Genomic DNA, 9,040 nt, shown 5'->3' on the forward strand with positions numbered 1-9,040 from the left:
AATTAATGAGTAGAATTTGAGCTACTGTTAGACTAATCTACTAGGTTATATCTATATTTAGTATTGTTCTAAAACATCTTATGTTGATCATTCTAAAATTAGGAATCTATCCTAAACACTTTGATGCTATAAAATAGAGTATTGAAATTCAAATGACTCTAAGAGAAAGAAAATTATCCTTTAAAAGTTGTTTGCAAAGTATATACAAATTATGATTCTAAAAAGCATGAAGGTAATCCTCTAACACTGACTACATAGTATATACAGGTTCTGATTCTAAAAGCATGAAAACAAGCTTTTGACACTAACTGTAATTAAGTGAAACACATTGAAGACTAAACCATTAAACCACTGTGAATAAATTCAAGTGAAATGAAAAATGATATTTAACTGAGTTATAACAAAATGATGAAATAGTGAAGTAAGGAAACTAAGCTAGAACGAAATGACAATGCGATAACAAAAAGTAATAAAATGAAATAAACTAAACTTCGACTATTTGCAGGGGCCCTCTGCATAAAGTAGGTGTAAATCATGCTCACATACAGATCAAATAATAGAGAGGTAAATTTAATTCAATATGAGAACAAAGGTCTGTTTCACACAATTTCTTCAAAGATTAACTATTACTTCCATGTTATCTTGTACAGAGGATACACATTTATATATAAAATGTGTGCTCAACAATTTGAGACTTCTATGCCTATAGGTATTTTAATCAATCCTTTTTCAAATTCGAAACTTAAACAGTAAAATAGTTATCTCGATGATTTTCTATTTGGAAAGAAAATCGGAGAAACGTGATGCATTTAGACTTCTGTTGCTACATGTTTGACCTGTGCCTTTGACCATGCCACTATGTGATTCCCTCAGTGGATTGGCTCGAGCGAATAGGAGGAGATCCATGAGGGGTTCGATCCTCAACCACCCATACGCTTCTTTGCTTTGTTGGTGCACCAGAACCCCACAAACCATATAGATAGCTATAAATTTGTAAAATAGCTACAGAATCATGTTAATTATGTAGCTAATGCAATATTTAACATAATAATGAGGCACATTAACGAATATGAAAAACAAGAGATATAAGAGTTTTTACCTTATTAAAATATATAGTTTTATTGCTTTTATTGAGTTGATAATGATGATGAAAAGAGGAAAATGGAGGAAGAAGGGTGTAAAAAAATACAATTATGGAACTCTACATTCCCCCACACTGAGGATTTTGTATGTCCTCATACAAAACCCAAAATTGATATCTTTGTTGAACTACTGCATTTTATTGGAAACTTCTGCCAGTACATCTAACTTCATCCTTTTCACTTTCTTACCAGTCATTTCCATCCTTGGTTTTCTCATGAGGATCTTGTATTTCAAATTTATAACCTATCTCTGTAAAGCCCTGCTTTTCTTCTTCAGTTTCTTGTTCTTCTTACACCACATAGTTAGATGTTAAAGGAGGTTGTCACTCTTAGCTATTTAGATTTCATTTTGTGCTTTCAAGGCTTGATTTTCACTTTTAATGTACCCATTTAATGTCTCTTGTTTCAAAATTTCTTGTTTTGATACATTGATTACTAGAGGTTCTAGTGGTTCATTAAACTGGTCTTCTTCTTCCTCTTGAATTGGAATTGATGTTTTTGCTGCATCCCTTTTCTCCAAGGATTCAATTAATGATAAATCTTTTGCTGCACAGGATCAATTTCTGGCGTTCTTCATCTTGGACTATGAGGAGGCGAGATGAAAGTTGGTGATGAAACCCTTGGTGATGAAAGTCTTGGAGATGTTCTTGGAGAAATTCCTAAATTTTCTTCTTCTTCTAAGTTTTCTTCTGTTTCTTCATTGATATGTTCTATGCTCTTTGAGGGTAATTATTTTGTTGAGTTGAGTCTGGTACTCCTTTTTAGACCCATGACAGGGGTCTTTTGATTTTTCTTCTTTTTTATTTTAGGATTCTTTGTTTGAGGTGAAATCTTTGTCCTTTTACTGGATTTCTTTCTTCTAGCATCTCTTTTGTTTATTTTCTCTAAAATTTCTGCAAGAGGGATATCATCCTCTGACAGTTCCTGTGACTGTTATGGTTCTTGTTTCAATGTCCTATCAATTTTTCTTTTCCTCCCCTCTTAGGTCTGTTGCTATTTGGCTGCCCATGAGTATCTTTTTGAAAGTGATTCCTTACTAAAAAGCTTTCCCAATTATCACCTATGTTTTGGAGATTAAATTCAACAAGTATTTTGACTAGACCATGGTGATACATTGTATTACCTATGAACTGAATTATCTTTTGAACATTCCCTAACATCTTTCTTAGACTATTCAACAAGAAATATGGAAAATTTATTTCATTTCCCCATGAAAATTCATTAGCAGCCGAATATGATAGAAAAACATACATCCAAACCTTCCTTCGCAGGTAACAAATTTTTGGATTATTAGAAGCAAATTCCTCCACTTACTTTTTAATGTTGTGCTTGGGATTCCCTTCTTGAAAATGATGGTGTCCGTGCTTGGTTTCTTCAAGAAAAAACTTCTAGTCTTCTCTTTCAATACCTCTATTTTTGAACCATTTTTGTCCAATCCACGACAGTCTAGTAGCTTCAGCTATAAATGACTCTGTCACTGTGAATTTCATGTCTCCTATCTCCACTTTGACTCCATCAAAATCCCTGGCGAAGGATTTGGTCACTTCTTTATGGAAGCAATCGAATTTATCTATAAATTCTAGCCACTGCGCCCTCTGCAACAATTTTTTATTTTTTTTATTTTATTTTTTATTTTTTCTGTGGATACCCCTTCAAAAATTTCTTCCTTGTTGGCTCTATTTTGACTATCAATCCCATGGTTGAGACGCTTCGTTTCAAAAATTATTTTGTTTTTACAGGGTAGGATGGCTTGATAGGGTTTTTAGAGCAGAAAGGCCGAGAACGTGAGTGATGGAATAATGAAAGCATAGGTGGTGAGGGTATAAGGGAGTGTGGTAGAATATAACCATTAGGAGCATTCATGTTTGTGATTTGGGTGATCTGTTCAATGGAACCGGATGTGAGTCAGAATATGAGTTATGATGATAGGGAGTGAATGGCAGCTTATAAACGGTTTTGACATGACATTATCAACTCTTAGCAATAATGATTTTGGTTTTCGGTAATACCATGTCTATATAATTCATATATGTAATGTCTTGATCTTTATTATTAAATTAAAGAGTTTCATACCTTTGAATTGTTTTCTTGCTAACCTTTGGTTTCCTTTTTTTATGTTGTCTCCAGGTACCTTGCAGTAGAGGGAGTCAATCATTCCTTCAATTGTATCATCAAAAGTTTCTGTCAAATTGGTTGCAGAAATTTGTCAGGCTTGCAGAAAATAAGCAATTTTGTAGCCATTTATTTTAAAAAGAAAGGGATGCAAGAAGATGGAACTCTAAAATATGGGATATAAAGAAAACTTCAGATGCCAAGAATTCTTGGTTTTCACCTTGAATTTTCTGCATAAACATGCCAACAATTGTTGGTTTTCATGTTTATTCATTTTTATTTTTTATTATTTTTTTTCAAGATGGAGAAGAATAAGAATCCTTCTTGATCAACTTCAAATCAAAGTTGTTTTGGAAAATCAGAAAATATTTATAAATTCCTCCTTTTTCATTGGCTTATGATAGATCCCGAGTTGATGTCCATTCAGTGAGAGAGAAACTTTTTCTTCATCAATAGTCCCAATTTTGACTGCTCCATTATCAAAAACATTTTCAATCTCATAAGGCCCAAGCCAGTGAGTTTGAAACTTTTCTTGTAAACTTTGAATCAAAGAGTAATGCTCAGTCTCCTGGCTGCAGTTTTCTTTCTTTGATGTATTTATCATGCCATTTGGATCTCTGTTGTTGGACTAAACTAGTCTTCTGGAAAGCATCTTGCCTTATTTCATCAAGCTCATTGAGTTTTCCCATTCTTTGCTTTTGTGCTTCTGATAAGTCAAGTCCCAACTTGACTGTTGTCTTATAGTCTGAATCTGGAACTCAATTGGAAATATGACTTGTTTCCCATAAACAATTTCATAGGGAGTATGTCATGTAGTGCTTCTCCATGCATTATGATATGCCCATAAAGATTCTGGAAGCTTTTTTGCCTAGTCCTTTCTGTGCAAGTGAATTTTCTTGGTGAGGATTGCTTCAATTACTTTTTTGGTAGACTCTACTTATCCATTTTCTTGTGGATGGTATGGAGTAGATTTCTGATGCTTGCTTTTATATTATTCCACTATCTTTTGCACTACTCTAGATGTAAATTGCTTTCCTTGATTTGTTACAATTTATCTTGAGACACCAAAGCGAGTAAAAGAAATGAAACTACATCATTTTCAGTAGCAAAATAAAGTGCTTTAGCTTCTACCCATTTAGTAACATAATCAGTGCATACAAGAATATATTTTTTGTTTTGAAGATGGATTAATTGGTCCAACAAAATCCAAATCCCATTTTTCAAAAGGTTCAATGAGTACCCGAGGTTGTAGTGGCATTTCATCTGAAGGAACAGGTTTCCCCATTCTTTGAAAGTTATCACACATCTTAACATATTCCTTGGCATCCTTAAAAAGGGAAGGCCAATAATATCCTAAGAGAAAGACTTTATAAGAAGTTCTTTTGTGAGAAAAATGACCTCCACAGGGTTCATCATGGCACACTTTAAGTATCTCAGGTATTTCATCTTCTCTTACACACATTCAAATGATGAGATATGGTCATATCTTGTATAATTATTCATTTATCCATGAATAATATGCACTTGTTTGGATTATTCTTCTCATTTCTCTAGGAAACAAATAGGAGGGTAACTTCCCTATAACCAAATAATTAGCAATATCTACAAACCAAGGTGATTTAGTAGATACTGCAAAAAGATACTCATAAGGAAATTTATCCTCTATAGGTGTATCATTGTTATCATTTTGAATTCTAGATACAAAGTCAGCAATTGTGTTTTGTTTTCCAGGTCCGTCCAGAATGGTGATATTAAATTATTGTAACAGTATGTTATGGAACTAGCTCAAGAAAAGATAGAAAAGATAGATCAATGCCTTAGAATTTAGCCTCTTCGAGGGGGAAACCTCCTTTACATTACATGAATGAACAATTCTTGGATGATACAAATGAAAAAACCTCCTTTCTATATATAGGAGTCTAAGGAGTCACAATATAACCCATCCGACCTAACAATAATAATATAAAGCCACAAAAATAACAATAGAGGGATTCTATGGGGCACAATAATAACAATATGGGGGCAATAGGGGCACAAAAATATTAATAAGGGGTATAAATACAATAGTAATGGGGTCATCACTAGTATTATAGGGACCCAACATGCCCCTCTCCTTCAAAAAAGTGTTGTTCTCAACGCTTGAGTAGTTATGGATACTTCTGCATAAAATTCTCATATAACATTTCTTCTTCTTCTTCATGAGTCATGCTAGAGCTTTCAGGTTCCTTACTAGGTGTTTGCATTTTCTTTCCTCGGGGCATCAATTACCGATAATAATGCTCTACTAGCCCTTTGAATTCCTTCAAAATAAATTTTCAAATCAAGCTTAAGCAAAAATTTAAGAAAATTTACACACCTTTTTTCACTTTGTAAGAGTTTGATATTTCCACTGATGTATCTCTGTACTTTCCGATCATCTAGTTCTGAACTTGTGACCTGAAGTAGCCCTCTGTGTCCTCTTTCTAATGCCACAAGTCTGACCCAAATTGGATTCTCCAAGGAAGAGTTATGCGAAATCTCCCACAGTGACTTGATTATAGACTAGTTCAGTAGAGCGAACTTGTACGACATGCCACGAGTTATGATTTTGACCTTTGGATCTGAAAAATTCATAAAAGAAACTAAAGTCCGTCCTATTTCTGTACCTTTTTACTAATTTTCAAACTGATCCCCAGAGAGAAAGTTATGACGATTTTCCCCAGGTCACCTGTTTGGAATGTAATTCAGGAGTCTGCAAAAAGACCAACTTCCTTAGATCATATCTCTGCAAATATAGCGCAAAAAGCTCTGAAATTCAGACCCGAGGTTTAGCGCGATGTCTTCTCAAATGGGTTTTTTTTGTAACTTCTGAAACGTCGCAGAAAAAAAGTTATAGTGAAAATTCCACGATGACCTGTTTGGAGCAGAGAAACCCTAGAATCCAAAGCTCCGATACCAAATGTTATGAAACCAGCGCAAAAGAAAAGATAGAAAAGATAGATCAACGCCTTAGAATTAGCCTCTTCGAGGGGGAAACCTCCTTTACATTACATTAATGAACAATTCTTGGATGATACAAATGAAAAAACCTCCTTTCTATATATAGGAGTCTAAGGAGTCACAATATAACCCAACCGACCTAACAATAATAATATAAAGCCACAAAAATAACAATAGAGGGATTCTATGGGGCACAGTAATAAAAATATGGGGGCAGGGGCACAAAAATATTAATAAGGGGTATAACTACAATAGTAATGGGGTAATCACTAGTATTATAGGGACCCAACACAGTAATAGTCATCTTGCTACTCTACCATTAGTAACTAGTTTGTTCATTAAATATCTAATGGCATAATGGTCTGTATGAACGAAAGTTTCATAACCAGTGATGTAATGTCTAAATTTATTAATGGCATGAATGAGAACTAAAAACTCTTTTTCAGTTACAGTATAATTTAGCTTCAGAACAGTTAAATTTTTACTGGTATAATAAATGGCATAAGGAGTGAGATCTTTTTGTCCTAACACAACTCCTAGAGCTGTGTCTGAAGCATTAGTTGATATATGAAAAGGAAATTTCCAATTAGGTCCTTTTAAGATAGGTGCTTCAGAGATCTTCTTTTTCAAAGTTTCAAAAGTCTTTTGGAAATCAGAGTTCCAATTGAATTCACAATCTTTAGTGAGTAATTTGAGGAGTGGAGATGCAATCTTTGTGAATTTTTCTATAAATCTTCTATAATATCTAGTAAAACCAAGAAAACTCCTAACATCTTGTTGAAAACTTGGATTGATAATTTGGAAATAATTTCTACCTTAGATGAGTCTACCTTAATTCCATTTCTTGAAATATGGTGACCTAAAACAATTCCTTCATTAATCATCATAAAACATTTCCCATGACTTAATGAAAGATTTGATTTTTTGCATCTTATGAGAATTTTTTCTAAATTTTCAAGTGCTTATTCAAAAGAATTTCAATAAATCGTAAAATCATCCATATACACTTCCACAAAATCATGAATAAGATAAGAGAAAATTCCTAGTACTGCTATTTGGAATGTTGTTGGGACATTTCATAATCCAAAAGGATGTACTCGGTAAGCATACCTACCCTATGGATAGGTGAATGTGGTTTTGTCTTGATCTTCAGGTGCTCCTTGAATTTAATTATACCGACTATAACCATCCAAAAATGAGAAATGTTTTTTTCCTGCTAATGTATATAAAACTTAATCTATGAAAGGAAGTGGAAAATGATCTTTCAAAGTATCTTTATTCAATTCCCCGTAATCAATACATGCTCTCCATTTTCCATTTTTCTTAGGAACAATTACTAGGGGTGAAACCCATTGACTGTCTGATATTGGATAAATAAAATTTACATTTAATAGTTTCTACAATTCCTCTTTGACAATTTCCTTTAAGATTGGATTCATTCTTCATTGTGGTTGTCGAACTAGTCTAGAATTTTCTTCAATATAAATATAATGAATGCAAGTTTTAGGATTAATTCCCTTCATATCAATGTATTCCCATGCATATGAAGTGTTAGGATATTCCGACACATAGGATATAGTTAAGTTCAACTTGGTCTAGTATAGAGTTAGGTTAGAGTTAGGTAAAGTGTGTTTCTTTACCGTTGTACATTTTGTAACTTACAATCTGACGATCACGATATGTAGTGATCCGACGGTTCACTCTCACCTCGGTATTACCAACACTTGATCCGTGGCTTGACACCCGATTGGTCCATGAGTTCTATTTAAAGCCCATGGAGGGTCATTGTTCGGGTAATCCGTGCATGAGAGAAGCTTATGTAAATTTTCATTCTTTGATTAATAAATTGCCTGTAGTACCCACGTTGGGACAGGCTGTGGACTGTTTCCCTCCTTGCACTCTGAGGGTTTTAACCACGTCAAAAATACTGGTGTATTGATTTGAGATCTGGTTGTGAGCGGTGTCCTTTTGGTATTCCTTCTGAGGAACTTACCCTGTAAATTCCTACATGGTATCAGAGCTATTTGAGGGCCGCGTCCGTTGGTGATCCAAATCTGAAGCCGGTAGAACTGCATGCGGCTGTCGTTTCCTAGATCTGCTGTTTCTGACTGCTTTCGGGCCGAGAGGACTGCTCTGTTGCGTTCGGAGCATCTGTTCTAGTGAGGAACCCCTTTCGTTTCACGCGAAAAGGTTTCCGGTAGCCCTAGCTGCGTCATTTTTCAGATCGGGAGGTATACAATGTTTTTTTTGCAGTCTACTATTATTTTCTCTCTGCTTATTTCGGTTTCGGTTTATTTAGCCTTTTTTTTTAACCGGATCTATACCTTTCATTTCTGCGTATGCTCTTTGCCCTGCGACTCTGTGCGATCTGGGAAAATCAGAAACAGAAAGGAAGGATTTTTCGAAACACTTTTTTGGCCTTCAAAGCCTTTGTTGAAAAACAATCTGGACATCAAATTCTTAAGCTAAGAACTGATAATGGTGGAGAATATGTTAAAAACACATTCATCAACTTTTGCACCAAAAATGGAATTCAAATGCAACATACTGTTCCATACACTCCACAACAAAATGGTGTAGCTGAAAGGAAAAATCGCACCTTAAAGGAAATGGCTAATTGTATGCTGCAATCTAAAGGACTCAGTCTTAGTTTTTGGGCCGAAGCAATTAATTGTGCAAATTATATAATCAATCGCACTCCTACTAAGGTTCTAGAGAATATCACTCAAGAAGAAGCTTGGAGTTCCATTAAACCAGATGTAAGTCACTTTCGTGTGTTTGGAAGTGAAGCATGGGCCCATATTCCA

Source organism: Pinus tabuliformis, chromosome 7 (assembly GCF_031772625.1).
Source record: "Pinus tabuliformis cultivar Carrire ecotype Pingquan chromosome 7, CPIR1, whole genome shotgun sequence".
NCBI classification, from domain to species: Eukaryota; Viridiplantae; Streptophyta; class Pinopsida; order Pinales; family Pinaceae; genus Pinus; species Pinus tabuliformis.